Genomic DNA, 13,821 nt, shown 5'->3' on the forward strand with positions numbered 1-13,821 from the left:
GGTAGACCTGTAAAGATGCTGTTACAGTAATCAAGCCTACTAAAGATGAATGCATGGACTAGTTTTTCCAGGTCCTGTTGAGACATCAGATCTTTTATCCTTGAAATATTCTTGAGGTGATAGTAAGCTGACTTTGTTATTGTCTTAATGTGTTTTTCTAAGTTTAGGTCTGCATCCATCACTACACCCAAATTTCTCGCCTGGTTTGTGGTTTTTAGGTGTATAGATTGAAGTTCTCTGGTGACCTGTAATCGTTTTTCTTTGGCGCCAAAGACTATTACCTCAGTTTTGTTTTTGTTTAGCTGGAGAAAATTGTGGCACAACCAGTCATTAATTTCCTCAATGCATTTACCAAGAGCCTGTACAGGGCCTCGGTCTCCTGGTGACATTGTGATATATATTTGTGTGTCATCTGCATAGCTGTGGTAGTTTATTTTGTTGTTTATTTTGTTGTTCTTTATATGAAGCATAGCATGTTCACCCTCTCATGCTTATTTACAGTATAAACTGATACTGCCTCACGTAAGTAATAAAGGCTAATTTAAGTATAAAGTATGAAATATTTCTCAATGCATTTTGTATTATAGTATTTTTTTTTCATATTTTGGTATCTCAACCTCAAAAACGTAAGGCAGCAAGACTGTTGATGTAAAAGGAGACTGTGAAGACTATTAAAAATTGTGTATAAATGATAACAATAGTAAATTTACAGTGAAGTATATGGGCATGATTTTATTATTTTTTTATCATTCTTGATGAGCTCTCAGCCGTAAAAGGCTGATGGGGTATTGTAGTCACTCTGCCTGGTGGGTGGAGCCTATCCCAGCAGTCCAGAGGCGGGGTGAACAGGTCTATCGCAGGGCCAACACAGAGAGACAGACCGTTATACTCACATTCACACAATAGGCAACTTCGGATTTCTAAGTCTAATATCAGCCTGCAATTGAGTCAAATTGATAACTTCATGCAATCTGTGTCTGACAACCCAGTGTTGTGCAGAAAACAGCAGACATAACTCTGACTTGACTGAGCAAAAAACAACATTAGTTTATTGTCTAGTCTTTCACACAAACAGCAACTTCCAAAATGACAACCCATCCATATATTCAATTCAATTCAGTTTTATTTTTATAGCGCCAAATCACAACAACAGTCACCTCATGGCGCTTTATATTGTACAGTAGATCCTACAATAATAGATACAGAGAAAAACCCAACAATCATATGACAAGCATTTTGGCGACAGTGGGAAGGAAAAACTCCCTTTTAACAGGAAGAACCCTCCAGCAGAACCAGGCTCAGGGAGGGGCTGGGCCATCTGCTGCGACCGGTTGGGGTGAGAGAAAGAAGACAGGATAACGACATACTGTGGAAGAGAGACAGAGATTAATAAAAGGTATGATTCAATGCAGAGGTCTATTAACACATAGTGAGTGAGAAAGGTGACTGGAAAGGAAAAACTCAATGCGTCATGGGAATCCCCGGCAGCCTACATCTATTGCAGCTAAGGGAGGATTCAGGGTCACCTGGTCCAGCCCTAACTATATGCTTTAGCAAAAAGGAAAGTTTTAAGCCTAATCTTAAAAGTAGAGATAGTGTCCCCCCAAACAAAACTGGAAGCTGGTTCAACAGAAGAGGGGCCTGAAAACTGAAGGCTCTCCCTCCCATTCTACTTTTAAATACTCTAGGAACAACAAGTAGGCCTGCAGAGCGAGAGCGAAGTGCTCTAATAGGGTGACATGGTACTACAAGGTCATTAAGATAAGATGGGGCCTCTTTGGCTCTCAGCGAAGGCGGTCGCACTTTTCTCCTCTCCTCCTTACCCTTATCTTCCCTGCTTAGCCTCTATGTCCTTGTCTTGTCTCGTGTGCATTACTTTCCAAACGCCTTCGATGCTTGTGCCCTACCAGGGAAGATGGCAGTCAACTGGACCAGCGCAGACATGCTGCAGGACCGGATGCGCTGTCTACACCGGCTCTCTCTTACCCTTTACCCGCCCCTGTTGCTTGTCTTGTGTTTCTATGGTGTCGTGTGCTTTTTGTGCTGAGGTGTTTTTTCTGTTATCAAACTGTTCTCCCACTAGGAGCTCAGTCTGAGTGGAGTTTTTTTTCTCCTCCTCTTACCTCATGTTTTGTATTTTCGTTGTTTTTTTTCCTATCAGCCTACCTTTCTGACATGTCTCCCCAATGTGATGTTTGTGTAAAGTTGGTCAGAAGGTTCCTTTGTAAGTGCGCATGCGCCATTAGCGTGCTGCCTGCTGTAACCCTAATTTCCTTCGGGATTAATAAAGTATTCTGATTCTGATTATTTAAGACCTTGTATGTGAGGAGCAGGATTTTGAATCCAACTCTGGATTTAACAGGAAGCCAATGAAGGGAAGTCAAAGCAGGAGAAATATGCTCTCTCTTTCTAGTCCCTGTCAGTACTCTTGCTGCAGCATTTTGAATTAACTGAAGGCTTTTCAGGAAGTTTTTTGGACTTCCTGGTAATAATGAATTGCAGTAGTCGAGCGTGGAAGTAATAAATACATGAACTAGTTTTTCAGCATCAGTAACACCATTAACACCATTTTAACCACTCGTTATGCTAGTCTAACCGTTTTCTATTAAACTATACAATACATATTATGCATTTCAGATTGCTCAAATTAAATCATGTACATTACAAACCTTGTTCCCCTGTCGACTGTAGCTAGATGGTTTGAAAGAAGAGTAAAATATGCCATTTATGTCCACTGTGAGCGACCATCTTTGAACAGAGGCGGTGGTTTACGACACCAACTGTCTGCCATCTATAATCCAGTGTTGAGATCCCTTCACAGACGCCTTAACGCCCACTCACATCCTGGGCCATCTGACCTCAGGAAATCACATGACAGGGTGGGGCTAGGTTTCACAATGAGCTCACCCGAAACCTCGTGACCTACACCCATTTTCACACCTTGGCTCGTGCGATTAGATAGAGGATCATTAGGGGGTCCATCGAGAGAGTGGTCTAAGTGGAGTGCTGCTTTTGAAAGCCAGATTGAAAAGGGACAAAAATCTGTAATCTGCATAGTGAGGACCTGAACTGAACTTTTTCCAGTAATTTACTTATAAATGGCAGTTTTGAAATAGCCCAATAATTACTAGTAGAGCAAGGATCTAGATTCTGTTTGTTTTTTTTATTTATTTATTTTAAAAAAGAGGAGTTTCCTCAGCATGTTTAAAGGATGGAACAAAACCTTGCCTCAGTGTACTGTTGATGATGGATAACAATGTGGGACCAATGATGGTGAGAGTCCCAGACAAGACAGAGAGAGGCAATATATCTAAAGAGCACGATGAGAATTTCATTTTGCCTATTACTGTAATGAAGTCAGCATATTTACTATGGAAGGCCTCGATCCAGACCTTGCGACCCTACCGGAAATACTCCGGAAGTGTCTAGTCATTTTCAGACCTGATGCGTCATGTTCCTTAAGCATGAGGGGAGGGGTATGGTTGCTGGGGGGAGATCAGAGAGGGTTCCTGAAGCATAGGGGTGATGCAGCAGCAGTTGACTCTGTGCTGTATAGAGAGACAGAGCGGCAGTTAGTTTTCCACAAACTCATAGTTTGAATTCTGTTTCAATATTATGACAATTTTCTCTGTATTATTTTTTTTTTTTTTACAATAGCGGATGTAACTTTACTTTCTTAAGCTGCACCGGCGCTTGTAATGGGAAAAAAAGAGTGACTTCCTATTGCCTGTAGAGAACCGTTTCTTTCTAATAGTATTTTATTTTCCTATAATACAGACGCAGTAAAAAACCTTTAAGATGATCTGTCTAGCAACAAATTGCATTTTTAGGCTACACCATAGCTTGTGATGAAAAGAAGAACTTTCTATCCGCTTGTAACCTACAGGCTGCCTACCCCGTATGTGTAAAAATGAATAAATATCCCTTAGTGAATACTTTTCTTTGAATACTACTTTTCCTTTTGAGAGTCCCTTTTACAAGGGACTGAAAAACAAACCATAATTGCCGTGACAGGCGATCTTGTTTCACACACACACACACACACACACACACACACACACACACACACACACACACACACCGCGGGTCAAGGAGGAATGAGACAGCGGTAGAGTTTTTTTCTTCATTACTTTTACAATGGGTTTTCTCAATAGACAGAAAATGAAAATGATGACGCTGAGGAGTCAACAGCCGATATTATCATTGCTTGTAACCCGGTAAATAATTTCGTACATCTCCCCATAAAATAAGCCTTAGTGGGAAAAAAAAGCTCATATTCGAATAAGTTTATTAAAGCACCCCCCTCTGTGGGAAAGAGTTTTTTTTCTCAGAGTCGAGTTTAAACCATGAGGTGAGTTTTGTCAACAGGAGGCGAGCAAGAACAACTGTTGCCCATAAAGTAAAACAAATATCCGCCTCTAAGTCGTATTTTACCGTTGCAGAATGTGGAAAACAGACAGCCCTCCCAAAAAAAAAAGGAAATTGGACACCCCAACTCTCCTGACTGCACACACACACACACACACACACACACACACACACACACACACACACACACACACACACACACACACACAAAACCCTCTCTAACTGACAATATTGTCAGGAGAAAGATGCGAAAAACAGATGCCTCTCTAGACGAGGATAAAATGAGACAGGGGAGTTAAAAGAGCCGTTATCTGCTCAAACCCTACTGTGAGAGTTCTACCAATCGCGAGGAAGAATCCGAGAATATTATGTCAGCATTCCGTTCAAACAACACCGCCGATCAGAGCGCCAGGGCCATCTCGCCAGAAGTATTCGTACCTCACCCCGGTAAGTCTTTTTTTCTTTACGACTTTAAATTATATATCAACAGAGATGTCAATAATTTGATTACTTTCTTTTAGATTTCTACATCAATGATTTCACACAAGTGGACTACGGTGCGATTAAATAAGTATATATAATTTTTTAAATAAGTTTAGATAGACTTTTTTTTTTTAACGAAACTCTGTTACTTACAGAAGCTATCGATAGCGCGGTGAGTAGCAGCATAAATCCGGCCGTTTTCCGAGGCGATTTAGACGCCATCCTCCCCGCAGAACCTCCGCCGCAGCGAAAAGAAGAACAAGAAGACGACGTTATTTTCGTCTCCGCATACCAGGAGAACTGCGGAGAAAAAAGTTTTAAAACCGAAGGTAAACAATATGTTGCATTATCGAGCATTAGCCGCGAGACCCCCAAGATGGCGCTCTGAGCAGTCACGTTTCGCTGAGCTCTGCGAACCTGGCCTTTTTTAAATATATATTACACACAGTGAACAGAGACTTTATTTACGCCTACGCAATAGTCATCCTTTACTTCTCATTTTGGTATCTATTTGTGAACCAAAATGAGCAAACCCGAGAAGAGAAAGACCGATTCTAAGAAGTTACATGCTAACAGCGGCTCCGTTAGCAAGCTTGCTAATGTTAGCCAAGCTGCTCAGTCTTCTCTCGCCACTGAGATGCCCGCCGACACTAAAAATACTCTCATCGACTCCATGCACGACTATTTGGAGGCAGTTTCCGAACCGCTTCAGTATTCACGGATGGAAGAAGAGTTTCCCCCTCTCCCTATCACTCCATGCGCCTCTCCCGCTGGTAAGCTAAGAAAAATTGCGGATACGGAGACATCTACGGTTCTCTCCCAGCTCTCATCACTTATCATGTTGATTAACTCGAGGTCGGACACTCTTGAAAAAATGGTGAGTGACAACTCCATAGCCATCTCCGAGATGAAAAAAGCTGTCCAAGAGAACACTGAACATATCACAGCTGTTAAGGAGTCATTTGATGCTGTCTGTGCTGAGTTAAATGATATGAAGAGCAGAGTTGTCAGTGTTGAGGCACAGCTCGAAAAATATAAAGCTATCGCTGAAGCACAGGAAAAGCGCATCTCTCACCTGGAGAGCTATTCACGCCGTTGGAATCTGAAGCTCTACGGTCTGACCGAGAGGGACAAGCAGGACGTGCGGCAGGAGGTACTCAAAGTCTGTAGATCAGTCCTACCGGAGATGCAAGATAAATTCCCCGACGTCGTTGACACCGTCCACCGCATCGGTCCCAAGAAGTCCAATAACGACCAACCCAGGGGAATCATCATTCAGTTTACATCCAGGATCTACCGCGATGCTGTCTGGCACGCTGCTAAGAAATCCACCTACCTGAAAGGTAACAACCTAAAGCTGGCTGAGGATCTGTCTCCTGACGACCGCGCCCGAAGAAACAGACTCTGGCCGTCTGTGGAAGCTGCGCGCAAAGAAAACAAGCTGGCGTTCTTCGTAGGAGGTCGTGCATTCGTGGAGGGAAAAGAGATTTTTCCACCCCTATAACTTGATCCAAGGTATTTTGAGGTGAAAACTGAAGTATCTTAAGATTAACTTGGTTTCACTGCCGTTCTTTTTTTGTTTGTTTGTCTTTGTTGTTGGACTCATAAAACGATCAGAGTTAAACTGATGCAGTTTATTTGTTATAAGTTTATTGGTCTTCAGTTTGGCTGCAATATTTTTGCTGAAAATGTTATGAGCAAGCTGGATAAGCTTCTTTTTATTTTATTTTTTTTGTTTGTTTGTTTTTTTAATTCTTTTTTTGAATAATTAGTGATTTAAATGGAGCAAGAAAATTTCTATTAAGCTCCCTTTCAATGCTCATATGTGAAGCATTTATTTATTTTATTTATTTTTTACCACATTGGTTTTGTTTTAGGCTATTGTATTCCTATTATTATTCAAGTTCACAATTTCCTTACTCAGGGGTTGCAGTTCTCATCTTATATAGGACTCTCTTAAGTGACCAGGTTCCCAATTCAACTGTTCTTCATTTACTTGGTCTAAGCTTTTTCTTATTTGTCACTTTTAATTTTTGTTACTATCTTTATGTCTTTGTCTGTTATTTCTTTAAATGCAAGAGGTTTAAGAAACAATGTTAAACGTAAGGCTATTTTTTTGTTTTGCAAGCAGTTCAATTCAGATTTCTGTTTTATACAAGAGTCTCACTCAACAGAACAAGAAAAAACATTTTGGAGATCGCAATGGGGAGATGATCTGTGGATGTCCCATGGTACAGAGCATGCTGCTGGTGTCTGCATACTTAAAGGAAGATTTAATGGTAAAATCTTGAATTCTGACATAGATAAAGATGGTCATTACATTTTTCTAATAGTTGAGGCTGCACACTCTATCTATGTTTTAGTCAATGTGTATGGTTTTAACTGTCAGAGGGAGAATAAACTATATTTTGATAGGTTGGAGGAGCGCCTACTGCGCTGGTTATCTAAATATCCCAATTCTTTTATTATTTTTGGTGGAGACTTTACTCATTCACTGCCATTGACGTCTATAGACGTCAATGGCAGTCAACGTAAGTTTTTCAATTGACGTCTATAGACGTCAATTACGTTTTTCAATGGGAGGGGCTAGAATACAACCTCGGGCAGCTTGTCAGTGAATTTTATTGTTTCATATATTTGTAAATAAATTGTTTTGATAAAACATAACCTTTCTCAGTGTTATTTCTGTTTTATAGAAGGAAAAACTATTTTATATGTTAGAGGTGTCACAAAGCAAGAAATATTAGTGTCAAAGGCACTTTTCTGCTTGAAATGTATTTTTCACAAAGAGTTTGTTTTCTCCCTTTTTTTGGTCAAAACAGGCATTTTTGGTGGAACCCACCTCTCTTCTACAGCTGATTACTAAAGAATGGAAAATGGTAGAAACAAGCTTTTTTTTTTGGATGAAAGAAGAGAGTCTGTTCTTCATTTTGGTAGGTTCAGCGTTTATATGATCATAACACACAGTTTTCTGTGGCTCTTCAAAAATGAGTAAAAATGCTCAAAAACCCTGGCAGTGGGGAGTTACCTGATTTGAAAATGGCTGGCAGTGAATGAGTTAATACAGTGTTTAACAGCTATTTAGACAGATGGCCTTCTAGAAGTTCAGACTCTAACTCATTCATAAGACTGTTTGCACAAAGATTCAACTTAGTCGATTCTTGGAGGGATTCTCATTCGTCTCAGATAGCTTATACATGGTGCAATAAGTCTCAAACCAGACACTCGCGTATCGATTTTTGGCTTATCTCAAAAGATTTAGAAAAAGTTAAAACGGATATTTATCCTACACCACTCTCAGACCACAAAATGGTTAGCTTATCAATCCCGTTGTCATCCTCCCTAATCACTAAAACCTCTTACTGGAAGTTAAATAGTACCATTCTTGAGCATAAAGAAGTGATTTGTGAAGTTCAGAGATTCATTAAACTTTATTGGAGTAAAGCTCTCACAGATAATACATTTTGTAGTAACTGGGAACTTTTGAAATATGAAATTGGAAAATTCTTTAGAAAATATAGCAGTGATTTAGCAAAAAAAAGAAGATCTGATGAGACGCAAGTGATACAAGAGATCACATGCCTTACTTCCAAACCAATAGGCACCCTCAGTGAATCTGATAAGATAAAACTGGTTGACCTGCAGCATAAGTTAGATGAGATTTACAAACGCAAAGCTGACGGAGCATTTATTCGGTCTCGCAGGAAATGGCTCGAAGAAGGAGAGCAGAATTCAGCCTATTTTTTCAGACTTGAAAAGCATCAATCTAACACCAACTCCATCCTACAACTAAATATTAATGGGACAATTTCTAATGATAAGGATACCATAGCAAAATATTGTTCAAACTTTTATTGCAAACTTTATTCTTCTAGTTATTGCCCTGAAGCTTGTCTGACTTTTTAAAATTCTTTAGACAAAATCACTCAGCTGAATGAGGAGGATAGTCAGCTTTGCGACAGATCGATTTCTTTGATTGAGGTTGCAGATGCTATAAAACATCTGAAGTTTAACAAATCACCTGGAACTGATGGCCTTACTGCCGAGTTTTACAAACAGTTCGCTGACAGTTTAGCCCCGTTTCTTTTAGAAGTTTTTAAGGAAAGTATGGATAGAGGTACACTCCCTCCCACTTTATGTCAAGGTTTGATCACCCTCATTCCAAAACCAGGAAAGGATCCTTTGCTCTTAGACAATTGGCGACCAATCTCTTTACTGAATAATGATTATAAGATATTGGCACAAATTCTGGCTAATAGAATGAAACCTGTATTAGATAAAGTTATGGATGAGAGTCAGTCTGGTTTCATGCGGAATCGTCATATCTCAAACAACATAAGATTAATTCTAGACATAATAGATTACCCAGAACTTGTACAGGATGATAGTCTTATTCTTTTTTTAGATTTCTACAAGGCGTTCGACTCCTTAGAGCATGAGTTTATTTTTACTGCTTTAAATAAATTTGGGTTTGGTCAGTCCTTCTGTAATGCCGTTCGGACACTGTATTCCAATAGTAACAGCTCCATAAAGCTTGCCACTGGTACTTCCCCAAGATTTTCTCTAAAGCGTGGAGTGAGGCAGGGTTGCCCCCTATCCGTATATTTATTCCTTCTTTCTGTGCAACTAATTAATTCGCATATCAAACTCAGTTCTTTAAAAGGCCTGGTCATTGCTAACAGAGAAATACTCATAAGTCAGCTGGCAGACGATACAGCTCTCTTCCTCAGAGACGCCTTGCAAGTTTCAGTGGCCATCAACAATATACAGCCATTCTCTAAAGCCTCCGGACTTTCACTCAACCTGCATAAATGTGAACTTTTACCAGTTAAAAGTTGTTCAGCAACTTCAATTCATGGAATACCTGTAAGAAACTCTGTAAGATACCTTGGAATTCAAATAATAAAAAATGAGCAATCCAGATGCTCCACAAACTTCATTCCTATTATAGATAAATCCCAAAAAATCTTTAATCATTGGCTACAGCGAGACCTGTCATTGAAGGGTAGAGTTCTGCTATCGAAGGCTGAAGGTATCTCCCGTCTAACCTATGCTGCCCAGTCACTACATGTTGATAATACAACCTGTAAGTCAATTAACAAATTATTATACAATTTTTTATGGAAAAATAAAACTCACTACTTGCGTAAATCAGTAGCTTTAAATTCATATGATAAAGGAGGCATAAATTTTATTGATTTCGGTGCTCTTAACAACACCTTTAAAATAAACTGGATTAAAAAGTAGTTAAAAAATCCCACTTCTATCTGGAACTTTATCTCACATCATGTGTTCTCTAATTTAGGCGGCCTTAACTTCCTACTGCTCTGCAATTACAGTATTCCAAAAATACCACTGAAACTTTCTCACTTTCATCAACAAATTCTTTTGGCATGGGCGCTGATTTACAAACACAATTTCTCTCCACAAAACTGTTTTATTTGGAATAACTGCAATATTATTTATAAAAATAAAACTCTTTTTTTAAATAACTGGTTTAGTAATGGAATAATCTTGGTTAGTCAGTTATTTAGAGAAGATGGACTCTTTTATAATTACTCTGAGTTCCTCAGGAGATACAATGTACCGATAACGCCTAAAGAATTCTCAATAGTGTTCGATGCCATCCCATCTGGTCTGTCCATGTTACACAGATGCTCCCACAGTGCTCCACTACAGGTCACTCCCCCGGATGTGTTACATTCTTCTCTTGGCAATGTTTGCTTTTCCTCTCATAAGTCTATAAATACCAAAATAAGATCTCTCTTTCAGGATGCAATGGTCTCTGTTCCATCAGCCATATTTTATTGGGCCAATTTTGTAACAGATATTGAATGGAAAAAAGTTTGGACTTTACCACAAAGGTTTTTCTTGACAAACAAAATTAAAGAGATTTCTTTTAAGTTGATTCATAAGTTTTACCCTACCAAACAATATTTGTCCAAATTTATGGCTGAAATAAATGTAAATTGTACTTTCTGTCAAGAGCAACCTGAAACAGTTTCTCATCTGTTTTGGTCGTGTAAATTTACGTGTAAATTCTGGAAGGATTTCCACAAGTTTATTACTGACTTTGTTCTCCCTAATCTTCAACTGTACTATAAGGATGTTATCTTTGGCTATTATAATTTTAAAGACAAGGACAATGATGCTTTCTTTTTTATAAATTTGGTTTTATTTTTGGCAAAATTTCATATACACAAAAGCAAAGTCCTCGGCAGAAAGCCTGAACTTCTTGTATTAAAAATGGAACTTGCACAATATATAAGGACAATCTCCTCATCAAAAAACACTAAGGCTCTCAAGACTGTTAACATCTGTAACGGATTGAAACTGCTAACTTGATTTTGGCTCTTGCAAACTTTTGTTTATTTATGTTCCCCTTGATTTATTTTATTTTTTGTACTCACTTTTGTCTTACTGTCTTTGTCACTCTTTCTGTTCCTCATTGTACTACCACAATGTTATCTTTTATGTGATCCCTGTTTTACCTGACTGTATGTCTATAATGTGATAAATAAAGTTAAAAAAAAATAAAAAAATAAAAAAAACACTCGCTGCTGCTGCCTCCCATGCTAGCGGCCTCGGGAGAGCAGATCTCTTCGCCGTCCAAGTACACAGGAACGCTGCTGGGCTGCGTTCCTGTGGTGGTGGCGCGCTTAGGGGATCAAATTACACACTTCTGGGGGGGAGGGGGGAGGTCAAAAGGTCGTGATTAGGGTCATCAATCAAATCGAATCAAATTTTGTCATAACTTGTAGGGAGTATCTCTCTCCCAGGGTGATATTGTGGAGAGCAGGGAAACTATTTTACTGCTATTGTTAATAATCATCAACATTACTATTGCATTAATAATATAATCTGCAGCATTGATATTGCATTCAGATGTTTAAACAGTGTGTGTGTCTTTCAGAAAGACTAAGCCACAGGCTGACAGAGGCTGTGTAGAGGGTGAAGAGGAAGGGGGAGAGGACAGGGGCACCACAGGGGACTGTCCTCTCCCCCTTCCTCTTCACCCTCTACACCACAGACTTCAGCCACTGCACAGAGACCTGCCATCTTCAGAAGTTTTCTGATGACTCTGTGGTGGTTGGATGCATCAGCAGGGATGATGAGACAGAGTACCGGGCTGTGGTCGACTCCTTTGTCACGTGGTGTGAGCAGAATCCTCTGCAGCTCAACGTGGCAAAGACCAAGGAACTGATCGTGGACTTCAGGAAGACCAGGAAACACTTGACCCCTGTTTCAATCCAGGGGGTCAGTGTTGACATTGTGGAGGACTATATTGACAATAAACTGGACTGGGCTAAAAACACCACAGCACTTTACAGGAAGGGCCAGAGTCGTCTCTATTTTTTGAGGCGACTGAGGTCCTTCAACATCTGCCAGAAAATGCTGAGGATTTTCTATGAGTCTGTTGTGGCCAGTGGGATCCTCTATGCTGTTGCATGCTGGGGGAGCAGGCTGAGGGTCGCAGATGCCAACAGACTCAATAAACTAATCCGTAAGGCCAGCAATGTTGTGGGGATGGAGCTGGACTCCCTCAAGGTGGTGTCGGAGAGGCGGATGCTGTCCAAGATAAAGACAATGTTGGATAACACCTCCCACCCACTCCATGACATGCCGGTCAGTCACAGGAGCACGTTCAGTGAGAGACTGAGATTACCGAAAAGCACCACTGAACCACACAGGAAATCTTTCCTGCCTGTGGCCATCTCCCTGTACAACGCATCCACTTAACACACTGTTTGCTGCTATAACTACACATGTTTCTTTTTCAGCTATTTATTTATGAGTGACTTATGTATGTATGTATGTATATGTATATATTGTACTATTCTTAGTTAGTGTATTGTCTGTCTTGTCTTAATGTTGGTTTATAATGGAGCACTGTAACAAAAAATAATTTCCCCCAGGGATCAATAAAGTATTCTGATTCTCATTCTGACAGGATATGCAGGCTTTGCAGAACTGAAACAGAAAGCAGAATCTAAGCGCAGGTTATTCTGAGGAGCTGGTTAGATGAGGCTATTTGAATAACTAGGTTATTCAAATTGCCTGGTATACTTTTATATCCTTTTATTAAGCTTTTAGTAGAGGTTCTTGATTAAAACATTTATTCAATATAGTACATATAGTTTCAATTAGGTTGTTACACATAAGGATGAGCCTCTGTTCTGGTGAAAGGTCAGAAGTGCAACGGGTGAGATGAGAGAGCATTTGAGGACGACATATACACACACACACACTCAGAGGGAATCATTTATAGGTGAGAGGTTAGTTATGTTTACTCGCAACTGTGAAAGAGGAACAGTTTCTTGTTGTCTCTGCAAGAAAGAGGAACAGCGTCTGGCAGGATGTGGGGCTCGTGTTCCAGACGAGATAGAAGACAATGTTCTTTTAAAAACCGTGTTAAAAGTCATTGTGGTTTTGATTTGACGTATGTATATATTCTGTCTGTGACGTATGAAGGGGCGTCATTAATTCAAACCCTGATGCTATAAAAATCTGTGTATGCTTTGATTAAGTCGAAGATCAGCCCTGTCTGCGAACGGAACTGGTCTTCCCACGCGTGTATTCATTAAAATCAATTGTTTGACCAAGATCTTCTGGACCATGGTTGTTTGTACTCTCCTTCCTCAATATTTGAACTTTAACAATATCTAAAACCTGCAGGACACCGGCACTCGAGGCCTGGAGTTGCCTACTCAGCTTCTACTTTAGCTATTATATTGTTTCTGTTGTTTATATTCTGTATTGATTCTATGCTGTAAGATGGAAACATGTTTTTTTTTTCAAACCCTGTTCTTGTTTTTTTCTGACACTAAAAATAAGCTGCCTGCCAAAAAAGTATTTTGCAGCACCACAGCAGTTTTTAACATACAACAAAATTATCCATGAACTTTAAAGACTGAAACAATCTATTTTTCAACCGGAAGTCGAATGATTGGTGATCCTGCTTCCTGTAAA

General features: G+C 39.7%; 1 long non-coding RNA gene across 1 annotated transcript; it reads right to left on the reverse strand.

The window, feature by feature from the left end:
• Positions 1-1,022: 1,022 nt before the first annotated feature.
• LOC145428269 (uncharacterized) lies at positions 1,023-2,872 on the reverse strand. Its single transcript, XR_013908517.1, has 2 exons — positions 2,670-2,872; positions 1,023-1,366 (listed from the first exon to the last, which is right to left on the reverse strand). It is a non-coding gene; the product is annotated as an uncharacterized LOC145428269 (long non-coding RNA).
• Between the last annotated feature and the right edge of the window lie 10,949 nt (positions 2,873-13,821).

This window comes from Astatotilapia calliptera, chromosome 4 (assembly GCF_964374335.1).
Source record: "Astatotilapia calliptera chromosome 4, fAstCal68.1, whole genome shotgun sequence".
Classification (NCBI taxonomy): Eukaryota; Metazoa; Chordata; class Actinopteri; order Cichliformes; family Cichlidae; genus Astatotilapia; species Astatotilapia calliptera.